The 12565-nt window shown below is 30.4% G+C and overlaps 1 protein-coding gene across 1 annotated transcript in view; it reads left to right on the forward strand.

The window, feature by feature from the left end:
- Window positions 1-5680: 5680 nt before the first annotated feature.
- LOC110112562 overlaps window positions 5681-12565 on the forward strand; it is an 8187-nt gene continuing 1302 nt past the window's right edge. Inside the window, exon 1 of the mRNA XM_020844828.2 lies at window positions 5681-5687. The gene's annotated coding sequence lies outside the window, so the exon portion shown is untranslated. The remainder of the gene's footprint in view (window positions 5688-12565) is intronic.

Consider the following 12565-nt stretch of genomic DNA (forward strand, 5'->3'; position numbering starts at 1 on the left):
ACTCATTGATATCAGATAACTGATATGATATCTCATATGTTATCCTCAAGATTCATGTGATCCACTAGCGAAAGTCTGTGGATGGGAAGGAGCTAAAAATTGATTTGGAGTTACAAAGAGTCGGTGTGACTAATTCATGTGATTCAAATGAAGTTATTAGAAGTTCATTGATTTGGAGTCGTAAGAGTCGATTGACCATCCACGAGTCATAAGGGCAAGAGCAAGATCAATATCAAGATACCCTCATCTGAATGTCAAATAGAGTACTGATTATTGATCGAGTACTCATTATTATTACTGATACTATAGCTTACATTGTTACTAATACTAATACTAACACTGTAGTGGTGTTATTTACAATCAATATTATTAGTATCGCTGAGATTATTTATTGTTCTTGATATTGTGACTAACACTAACACTTATTATTGTTAACTGGATCGAATATATATTGATGCACATATTTCATTATAAAATTTTATGCATATTATTTCTATTTTCATTGAATTGATTTCAGTTGTAAAATTTTAAATATTGTTAGGCTTTTATGCTCATTATGTGACTTTATATATTTTTAAGAAACGATAATGACCCTGTGATTTGAGACTCCGAACAACATGTTTAATTCTTTTTTTTTTGGCACTTGCAGTTCATTTTATAGTTAGGATGCATTTATAGTGATGCAGTTACTCATTTATATCATGACTATTATATATATATATAATATTTTTGAGTTTGTAATAATTATACATTTTGATGAATATAAATGTAATTATGTTTCTTTTTGTTGTATATATGAAATGTAAAATAACTGGCTTAAAGAAAAAGTAAGATAATTCCACTTCTTCTAATATAGATCCCCCCCCCCAGGTTTTACCTTTTTTTTTTTTTTTTTTTCATTTGAGAAGTGAATTAACCTTTTCATTCTTAGAAGCCTATCTAACCTTTCAATATCACTTTACAACCAATATGATGTATTATTTTCATTTCTAGATAAGGATCACATTGACCACCCTTAATGGCTTCTCCAAGCTTTTAATGTTGCATCATTTATTGCTTCTTGATTGTGCTATATTCACCTTTAGGGGCAGGGGCGGATCCAGCTTCTTTTTTTAGGGTGGGCAAAATTTTTTTTTTGTGGGGATGGGCAAAGATGCTTAGGATTGATTAAATGAGGGCAAAAAAATTTTTTGAGAGGGGGCAAAATACCCAAAATATTTCAAAATATCTCACTAAAATTAAAAAAAAAATTTGAGGGGGGGCAAATGCCCCTCAACTAAATGGGGATCCGCCCATGTTTAGGGGAGAGTTATAATGACATCCTTAGCTCTTATATGAACTCTCAATATCAATTCATATATTGCCCTAAGATTATATCACTCTGATCACCTTTAGTAGACCATCTCTATCATCCTAGTTATCATCACAACCTTTCAATATCGACTCATTTTCTACGCCAAGGCCATACTAACCCCACCTCCAATTGTAGGATTGTCTTTGCCATTCTCATTGGCCTTGCCAACCTCTTAAGCCTATCTCATTCATCACGTCTATCATAATCCAACCAAATGTCATATCATAATAGGTTATAGAAGGTTAAATGTGAAAAAAAAGATTTTATGGAATATCTATTTGAACAAAATTTTCTTATCATAAAAAGTATATAATAAAGAGACAAAGCATAAGACATCATATATAACTATTTACACCCAAAATATTTATAAATAATAATTATGACACTTTAATATTTTCAGCGTGAAAAACATGATTATAAGAGAATCAATCCACATACACCAAAAAGTGAGAGATAAAGATTTTTTTGAAGAACTATTTGAAAGGAATATTTTTATCATCCAAATTTTATAATAAAGAATATTAAATTATCTTAGTATTAAAATAAAGCTGAATTCATTTCATAATTATTTACACCTAAAGTATTTATAAATAATAATCATCAATAATTTTAACAACATATATGAAACACATTATTATAAAATAATCAATCTGTAAAAAAAAAAAAACCTCTATAAATGCAACAGGGGAGAGCAAACAATCCATTAGCTTACATCAACCTATCATTATATTCAATGCATAGAAATAAAATAATATCTACGCTAACAATAAATTTGGAAATCTTCTATTCGTTTTAATATCATAATTATCATTTCATTCAATCTGAAACAATTTATTCAAACATTTTTAATTTATTTGATTTTTTCTCAACTAATTTTAAAATTATTTAAATTGAACATTGCCCCTTAGTTTAATAATTTCATAGAGCTTGATAATTTTTATATTACATTGAAACCTTTCATATATAAAATTTAACTCAATGTCTCAAAGTACAAGATTGATTCACCTCTAAGAGAAAATTCCATCCTAATAATAATTCTTTCAATATTATTTTTATTTATACCATCTCTTATATCTTAAGGAGCACCATAAAATCATAGTTACTTTTTCTTTTTAATTTTAAAATAAAAATATTGAATTTAATATTGATATGTATAAATATATTTATTTATTAATTCAAATTTTAAAGGCGAGTGATAAAAAAATTCAGAAAAAATCTCACTATAGTCCCCACACTATTCATATATGACCAATTTAATTCCAAAGTATATCACATTATCCCGATTTAGTCCTTCGACTATACAAAATTGAACAAAAGAGTCACTCATATTAATATAAGACTAAAAAGATAAAACTAACCAAAAAAGATAAATTTTGGAATATTAATATATTATAATTGTTATTTGAAATTGAGCACAATTTTATCCCAAAAAAGATAAATTTTTAATCAATTTTGTATAGTCGAGAAACTAAAATTTTGTTTGGAACAATCTTACTATCTGATGAGCCAGTTACTTATTACAAATTTTTTTAAATTTAAAAATTTTATATTAGAAATCTACTTCATAAAATAATAAAAAAGTTATCACAAATGAATGCTAAAGTAGAATGTTATATTTTGGAATAAAACTAATCATATGTAAATAGTCCGAAAACTATTTTAAAATTTAACCTGTAAAATATTATTATTATAAATATAATATTCATATTTTTAAACTTGCCATAGTAGCGGTTCTGCTTGGCTTGCGGCGAGATCGGGTCCGAACCGAACCGGCCAGCTCATCAGACCGGCATATCACGTGAGTACAATTATACCAGAACTGCCAGACTTCTTGGGCCCGCGGCTCTCCGAAAATCGCGTTATTTAACGCGCCTAACCGCGGTTCCCACATCCAATTTTGCGGCTCAAGCACGTTTCTTCCCTTGAGATCGTGGCCTGCTAATTGCCAGCTCTGGCTCCCTCCCTTTGTATGCTTTTTTCAACGTATTTAACTGTGTACATCTTCGTCCAATTGGTTAGATATTTGAGTTATTTTATTTCTGAAAAAAATAATAATTATATATTTTTCTATGAATTATATTTTGAACTTATTTTGAGATTAATATATTATATGATTTTTTAAAAAATAATTTTAATTTTAAAATAAATCCCTCAATTTTCTAGTCTATTTGAATTTAATTTATATTCAAATATTCTAATATATTTTTCTTTTTTTAATAAATTATAATAATTTTGTCATAGATAACATTTTTAATTCATTTACATAAAAGACTAATTGAAAATAAGATTAATTATTATAATAGATATTTATCTAATTATTATCATTTTGAATGTCTTTCCTAAGAAAAATAAGACGTATCCTTCTTGAGACCACTAATGATCAAGTATACAATAATATTTAGAAGATTGAGTCAGATCTCTTAATCTCTCAAATGAATTATTATAAAGGTTCAATGATGTGCTTCATAAAAAAAATATAAGCTTAATATCGTGCACCTAAATTTATGGGAAAAGAAATTGAGCTCGAGGATCCAAATTTGAATAATATATCACTTGATTTGCATGCCCTACACAACACTCGATACCTAATATATTTATATATAAGAGCTCTAATCGACACTATATGATGAACCATTATAAGAATAATTGGGCACATGTTATGATATGTCACATGGCAACCTAATCCTTCTCTCGTATTGTGACTTTATTAAACAAATTGTGCTTAGAAGAGGAACTCAGTGAGTATATTAATTGTTCGAGTGCTGATTAATAATTATATGTGTATGATGAGTGTGACTTTTGGATATTCATTGGTCAAATTAAGGCTTCGTTTGGAACGACTTTCTTATGCTTTCTTAAAGTAGTTTTTTATTATAAAATTTTAATTTTTGTACTGAAAAATTACTTTATGAAGCAGTAAGAAAATTATCCCAAACGAAACCTAAGTAGCTGATCAATATGTTGGATCGAGTCATCTGAAGATAAAATCTTCAAGAATGAGATGGTGGTTAGTGGTTGAAGACAACGTCTATTGGCAACATGCATAAATGACTCGATTCATGCTAATCAATACTCGTTGACTTCTAAGACCTTGTTTATGTTCAATTTTTGACTTGGTGGACTTTACCCATGAGGGGAAGTCCACATGAAAAGGAAAAGTTTAATTAAAAAAAAAAAAAAAAGATTCAAGCGATAGTATTTGTAAGTAAAACTCCACAGTCAAAAATGTGGGACTTGTAGTCCTTGAGGATCTATAGCCTTTAAAGATTTGATATACTCTTTGGAACTATAGATAAAGAAAAATATTTACTTATAAATATTTAGAAAAATTAGTTATTTATTTTATAGAAAAATTAACTTAGTGATCGAGGAATTCAAAAGATTTTTAATTCCTTTTTTTCTTATCAATAAAAAATATGTAATAAGAATTTATTAGAATAGTTCAAAATATTTTGAGCATTGGAAACAAATAATACTAAAATAATATATTTCCATGAAAAAATAAATTGGTAAAAAAGGGGCATCATTCGCTATTCCTAATCAAATCCTTACTCACTAGAGAAATTATTACATGCGGTCATTGGACACAGTTCGAAGGCGAATCAATACGCGTCGCATCACTATTTTGTTATGTACCCATGCATGTTGTGTGCCGGGTGACGTAACACATCTTGATTCCCCTCCAAACGATCTGGTGACCACAAGTAATAATCTATCCACTCAATAAGGCTTCTATCCTAACACCCCATCGATTTTACTTGCACCATGTCACTATACATAATACATATATGACGATAATTTTAATGATTCATTTATAAATGTGGGTTTTTAAAGTCAAATGTATGATATATATATATATATATATATATATATATGATTTCCTCTATCCTTCAAGGTAGGACAAAAGCACCATCAACATAGGAACCCTAAGCATTCATGATATACCTTTGAAGCAAACACTATTGATCCAACAACTTAAAAAAAAAAAAAAAACTAACTATCCAGCCACAGCAGCTCATCGAGATCCGACACGGGCCTGCCTTCTTCTTTCACTTTATTCGTTTAAATACACACGGGTACGGCACACAACACAATCGGAGGCCCCACCTTGTCTGCTTGTGGGTGCGTTCGGGTGTCCTTTTTCGGGTGAAGGAAAAATAAAAAAGTCATTACGAATAAGATAATAAAACTGAGTCAGTAGCGCACATGCTATCAAATTTGAAATTGTCTTCTCCATATAATACAACGAGTGGGCGGCAACTTCGGCTAGAGAGAGACAGAGAGCATGTTATTATAATATTAGTATTTACTTTTCTTTAACTAGAGAGAGAAAGTGAGTCGGGATGGAAAGAGAATACCGCCTTCGCCCTTCGGCATCACCGCCATTTTCTTCCTTAGAATTCATCGCCTAATTAGTAAATGTGTTAAATTACTTAAATATCTCTTTCTTCTTTTTCCCTATTTTCCGGGTGGGCCATGCTTTTCTTCGCTGACCGACTAAAAGATCCGGCCGCCTAATATTCTGATTTACCTGAAAAACTAATTAGGAAATAAATCAATATATTACATATTATTTATATCAAATTTTATTATAATTTTATTATATATATATTTGAAAATATTTAAATCAATTAAAATAAATTCACACACACAATACATACTCAAGAGTTAAACGGAAGACTTCTTCATTGATAATCAAATCTCTTAACCAATAAACCAAGATGCTGAGTCTTTTTTTTTTTCTATATTTAGAAAAAATATTAAAAAATATATTTAAGTTTTATCAAAATAGGTTTAAACAATTTTAAATTTATATTAAGATTAATATAATTTAAGATATTATGTATAAATAATAATTTCCTTAAATTATTATAAAAAATAATTTCCTAAAATTATAAATTTTATTCTTCCATAAACTTTAGATCTTTGCTTCGTCTTACGTGGCAGTTCATTACCTTAAGCTGGATAACGTAATTTTGAATTTATAACATTATTTTAGAACATAATATAATGTATCATAAAATTAAAATTATTATAATTGATATGTATCCAAAAAAAATTTCTTGATCGGGCATGAATCTTGAAGAAAAATCAAGTTAGAAACTTTCGAAATTAAAATTGGGACCATCTGAACTCCAATTCAGCAAACTTATAGTCGAACTGAACGTCTTGGAAATACGAACCCAAAGACGCCAAATTCGACTCGATCCAAGCCCAAATGGGTCAAAATCAAGGACCCGAAGCACTGTTCGAAGGTTCAAACCACAATTTGGATTACCAAACGGTTTCCAAACGTGACATGCTTATAGACGAATCGAGCGGCTCGACGAGACAAATCCAATGAGCACAAGATCACTGAATTCTAACATCACTAAGACATTCAAATGTCCATCAGACGGTCCACAATCAAGGGATTCAACATCAGTTGTCCATTCAAGCTACTCCTCATATTCTCTTGATCTCCCATCTATTTACAAGTAATGCCTTTCTAAAAATCTATAAATAGACCCCTCCACCCTCTTGAAGAAGAGGCTCCAAGCAAGAGAGCAAGAGAGAGATCGGAGATTGCTCTTGCCTCATCGCTCCTTGACCATTGCCTGAGGCCCGGACATCTGCCAGACCACCACCTGAGGCCCAAAAATATGTTGGACCACCACCTGAGGCTTAAACTTTTGCCGGACCACCACTTGAGGCCCGAACTTCTGCCGGACCACCACTTGAGGCCCAAACTTCTACCAGACCACCACCTGAGGCCCATACTTCTATCAGACCACCACTTGAGGCCCAAACTTCTCTTGGACCACCACATGAGGTTGGACTTCTACCAGACCACCACCTGAGGCTCGGACTTCTGCAGGACCACCACCTGAGACCCGGACTTCTGTTAGAAGACCACCTGATGCCCTGAGTTCTACCAGAGTACCACCCTACTAAAAAGGTCTTTCTGACCCTGATCTCTGACAAACTACGGTTTATTGGACCCCTATCTCCTATCAACTATAGTCCTTCAGACCTTCGCCTCCTACTACGGTCCTTTCAACTTACATCGCTAGACAACGGTCTTTCTGACCTCAGTTTCCTGCATACTATGATCATTCCGACTTACATCGCAAGACAATGGTCTTTCTAACCCCGATCTCCTATCTACTACAGTCTTTCTGATCTCTATTCTATCAACTATAGTCCTACCAACCAAATAAACATATCTATGTTGATTATTGTAACTCATACCATGTAATTATATGATGTACATTTGTGACATCAAGCCAAGGCCTTCTCCCTAAGAAAGGCCTCATTTGTAATCGACTGCAAATACTAGTGGATTCATCCAAACTGGGCTAGGCCCCATGGTTTTTCCCATTTTTCAGGGATTTTCACGTAAAAACTCTAGTGTCTCTTATGAACGTTACACCCTCTCTCTTATATGCTTGTGTGCTGGATCTTCGTACAATGTTAAGACGCTAAACTTTATATTTCTCTACCGCCATTAGTACTTTAGAATGCAACAATACTAGTTCATTAAAAAAATTATCATTGCTAGAAAACATAATGTTAGAAAACTTAATGTTGATTCTACACAAATTTCTCAAAATTAAAGCTGATTTATATTAGAGATAAATTTATAAAATATAGAATTGACAAAATAATAATATTCATATTCTGATACATAAACAAAATTGGCCTACCTTCGACCATTGAATTTGATCACGTTCTTCTCTAATTTTAAAATCTTTTAAATATTTTTTTTCTCTTAAAAGGATGGTATATGCTTTTGTCTTCTTTAAAAGCTGAGGAGAGAAAGACTTACGTACCCAAACATAATTAGAATTCAAAATTAATTGATGCCCATCAATGTCATCAGCCATTCAATGGTATATATCATTTGTCTTATCTGTATTTGATTATATTTATTATTTATCTTATCTGTCATCTTAGTATCAATACCATCTGTCTCATTGAGCCAATCAGTTCAATCACCTTGCTCATTTTTACATGCATTTTACATCGCATTCCATATGATGCTCACCATAATGACATATATCATATACACAACATCATATGTAGTTCCCCTTACATGTAAATCTATCTAGTATACTCATCAATATGTGTATATTATGCACAAATGTATGTTATATTAAATGACCTATAATCGTATGCATGCCATGTATCTCGAGAAGTAGATTGGAGGATTGAAAATTTAAGTTAGAAAATTTGTTCTAATATGGGAGCCGCGGCATTGAGCTCTTGGGGAAATAGTGGAAAAATAATGTGTGTTGTGGCATTGGCAATGCCATCATGGGAGCCAAGTCTCGGGTGGAGAGATTATAGGAGAATTTGAAATATTATATGGGAGGGTAGTAGCGCAAATGAGTTGAGCACAATAATGTTATGTTAAGTTAGTGGTTTCTAAATATTAAAATATCTAAAACCATATGAAAAAAAAAAAAAAAAAAAAATCTTATTCCACCAACCACCTTGTTGAGAGGAGGAGGGAAAATAGAAAGAAAAGGAGAGAGTTCGGAGGCTAAAACTTGAGATTTGACCATCGGACTTGTTCAGGGTATTGTCAAGCACACGATAGACTCCTAAACCCCTTTATATGATTTCAATTCAAGTTAGCTTATTAAAAGTTATAAATAAAATTATATTTTTTCGGGTTTTATAAAGTTTTCACCATAAAATTTTTGTTATGTTATTGCATTCATTAAGACATTTTAGCTATCTAAAATTTATGCTTTGCTAATTGATTTTTTCTATACAAAGTTCTAAGTATATCATCACATTGAAGTATTTATAGCAAATACAATAATTATATAAAAGTCTTAAAATTTCGTTATTAATGTTTCTCCGAAGTTAGAAATTGAAAGGGTAAAGTTCAATAAGTATGATGTTTTATAAGTAATGGGGCTTTCCACTAGCATTTCATGCATTATCTAAGCATTATATTAGATTTTTATTTTAATTAACGTTGCATTACATTTACATTATGCATTTCATGGCATTAAAGATGTTATATTATGTGAAAATATGCATTTTTTTTCCTTTACTCTACAAAAAATATGCAATATTTGATAAGTTACAAAGGCTCTATAGACTATAAGTTTTGTTCTTGCCCCATCTCCCTAGTGAAGATGTTGGAGGAATTTTGGCTACACTTGCTGAAAGTGGCAATGTGAGATTTTGTGATATAATTCTATTCTAATTCTGACCCCACTTGGTATATGCATGTGTAGAAGCTAAAGATGGTATATATGGAAGTTGATTCATAAACATACATTAAGACATGCATATTTCATTCATTGTATTACATATATTAATGCTCTAATGAATTAAGTTTAAGTATTGTTCTGAATTAAGCTTTAATAAACTCTTAATCTCAATATGAATTCTAATAAAAATTGAAAGTCAAGTGTAAGTGAAAAGCAATGGACCTTCTTATAACACGTGCTTTGTGAAGTAATAAAAACCTCTGTGAAAATGGTAATACGAGTATACAGATTATGGATGCAAGTGCATACCAAACTTTTAGAAAATATATTATGCTAGTCTTTCCTTCATTTTATTTAATTAATGCAATGTCCTTAAATTATTATTTAATATTTTGAATTGGATATTTCTATCAATAATGGATAAGGAAGAGAGTCTATTGAGTTAGTTATGCTTTTAAAGAAAATAAAGAGTCCAATAGAGTAGATCAGATGTAGAGGTGGAATCACTAAGTCCTAAGCTTTAAGGTATTATTTTTGCAATCCAGTATTTAATTATCTTGATGTATAGATGATTGGAAAGTTTACTGGATATTATATTTTAAAAGCCAACACATATTAATTATAGCGTTAATAGCCAACCTTCCTTGCTTATATGCAAAAAATTTATTTTTATGTGCAATATGAATCAATATAATATATGAAGTACAATAATTTATAAAATGCATAGAAATCTATTAAATTTATTTACTTAAAAATTTCACGTCTTCTAATTAATGTACCCACTAAAAATTTAATATATTCAGATCAAAATGCTCATATTGATGACTTCTATTACTTACCAAAAATTATGCTGTGAAAGTTTGCTAAAAATTAAGATATTATAACTTTTACAAATTTTGACCAAATTAAAATTCTAATCATTGAAATTAGGTATAAGGTAATAATTGCTTATAACGAGTCCAACAACTTTCACAATATAACTGATTGACAAAATAGATTGCAAGTCTTATGAATCCTAATTATACTTTTCTCTCTCCTATATTTTCTCTTTAATTATTTTCCCCTTCTGCCCTGTGTTATAATGCATGGGAATGAAAAATAGTGTTTAATAGATTATGTAGTAGATATTAGATATTTAGGAATAAAGTAATATAAAGGATATAAATATATTATTTTATTTGTTCAAATTTTACTATAAAATTTTATACTACTAGCAAAGACGAAAAATATGAATTCTACTTAATATAGTATGAAATACAATAGCTTTATTTGAATTATATCTTTTAAGTTCAATGTAACTATCATCTTTCAATGAGAAAAATACATAACCAAACTTAATAAATAGATGTATTTATATTTCATCATTGTTATTTAATTTAATTTATTCAATATATTTTATCACATGCTTTTTCTTCTATTATGACAATAAGGAATTTTTTTTTTGTTCGATTAATATCTCGACCTAATAAGAAACAACCAAATTATTTCTTTTCAATAAACTTAGAAAAAAGAGAGCATTATTCGTTTACTCGCTTTCTCCTCATTCAAAAGAAAGAGAGAAAAATTCAATTCAACTATGTTCACTAATCATTTTCATTCTCATTCCTTTTTCTATCATACAATGCCTTCTAAAAAGCGAGAAATTATTCTATGTGGTCACTAGATGGTCCAGAGCAGAATTAGGATGCGCCACGTCACATGGTACACAACTGTAATATACCACAAAAAATGATGTGGCTCTTCCTGATTCCCGATCTAGACGTCATCCAGTGACCACACAGAATAATTTCTCCTAAAATGGAACTAAAAAAAAAATCTAATTGTCTAGTCATCGATAATTAGAATGTTATACAAATATCACCCAATCAAAGAGCTATGGGACCCTTCAAAAATTTTTAGAAGGCATCCCCTTAAACTAAAATTGGACATCTTGGGGATTCTATAAAATTTGTCAAAAAATATTGACAACTATATAAAATAACTCTAAAGTTAGCTTATTTTTATGTGGTTATTCTAAGCCAATTAAATTATTAACTTTAATTTATTTAACCCTATACTTTAACTAACAATTTATTATTTGAAATTAAATGTTTATTTTTACTAATCCCATTTCTTTATTTTTTTATCTCACTATTTCTTAGTAGCATCCAGTTATTTAAAAATAAAGCTTAATATTATCAAATATTTGTGCTAATGGCTACACTATAACGGTAAAAATGTAATTGTCCCCCTTCATTCGAGTACTTTTTTTTTTAATTTATAAATTAATTTGCTTAATGTTCTTAAAAATATTTTATCAAATATTTCTTTATTCTATTATTTTGATTATTAATTTTTAATATATAATAATAACGAAGTAGTAATCAAATAGTTTGAAGGAATTACAAGATTAATTAAAGTGTGTAAACGGGGTGGGGGAGTTTGAAATGTATGAGTTAGGAGTAGGAATGATCATACATATGAAATGACACAAAGAATATATAATTTCTTGTAATATAAGAGCATATTTTGAATAATAAATATTTAATTGATTAAAATTCTTATACAAGATTGATACGTCATCACAAAATCATCTTGATCGGGCACGAATCTCGAGGCAAAAACTAGTTGGAAACTTCAAATATTAATTTCGGGAGCATATGAACTCCGATTTCAGCGAGCTTACAGTCAAACTGAGCGTCTCGGAAATACAAACCCAACGACACCAAGATCAACCCAATCCAAGCCCAAATGAGTCCGAATCAAGGGTTCAAAGCACTGTTGGAAGATTCAAACCGCAATTTGAGTAACCAAACGGTCTCCGATTTTGACGAGCTTATACTCGAATCGAACGGCTCGACGAGACGAATCCAACGAGCCCAAGATCATCTAATTCCGACATCATTAAGGCCTTCAAATAACCAACGAACGGTGTATGATCAAAGGATTCGATATCGGCCGTCCATTGGACCACTCCCTATTCGCCCCTGATCTCATGCCTATTTACGGGCCATGCCACTCC

The sequence above is a fragment of the Dendrobium catenatum genome, unplaced genomic scaffold, assembly GCF_001605985.2.
Source record: "Dendrobium catenatum unplaced genomic scaffold, ASM160598v2 fragScaff_scaffold_390, whole genome shotgun sequence".
NCBI lineage: Eukaryota > Viridiplantae > Streptophyta > Magnoliopsida > Asparagales > Orchidaceae > Dendrobium > Dendrobium catenatum.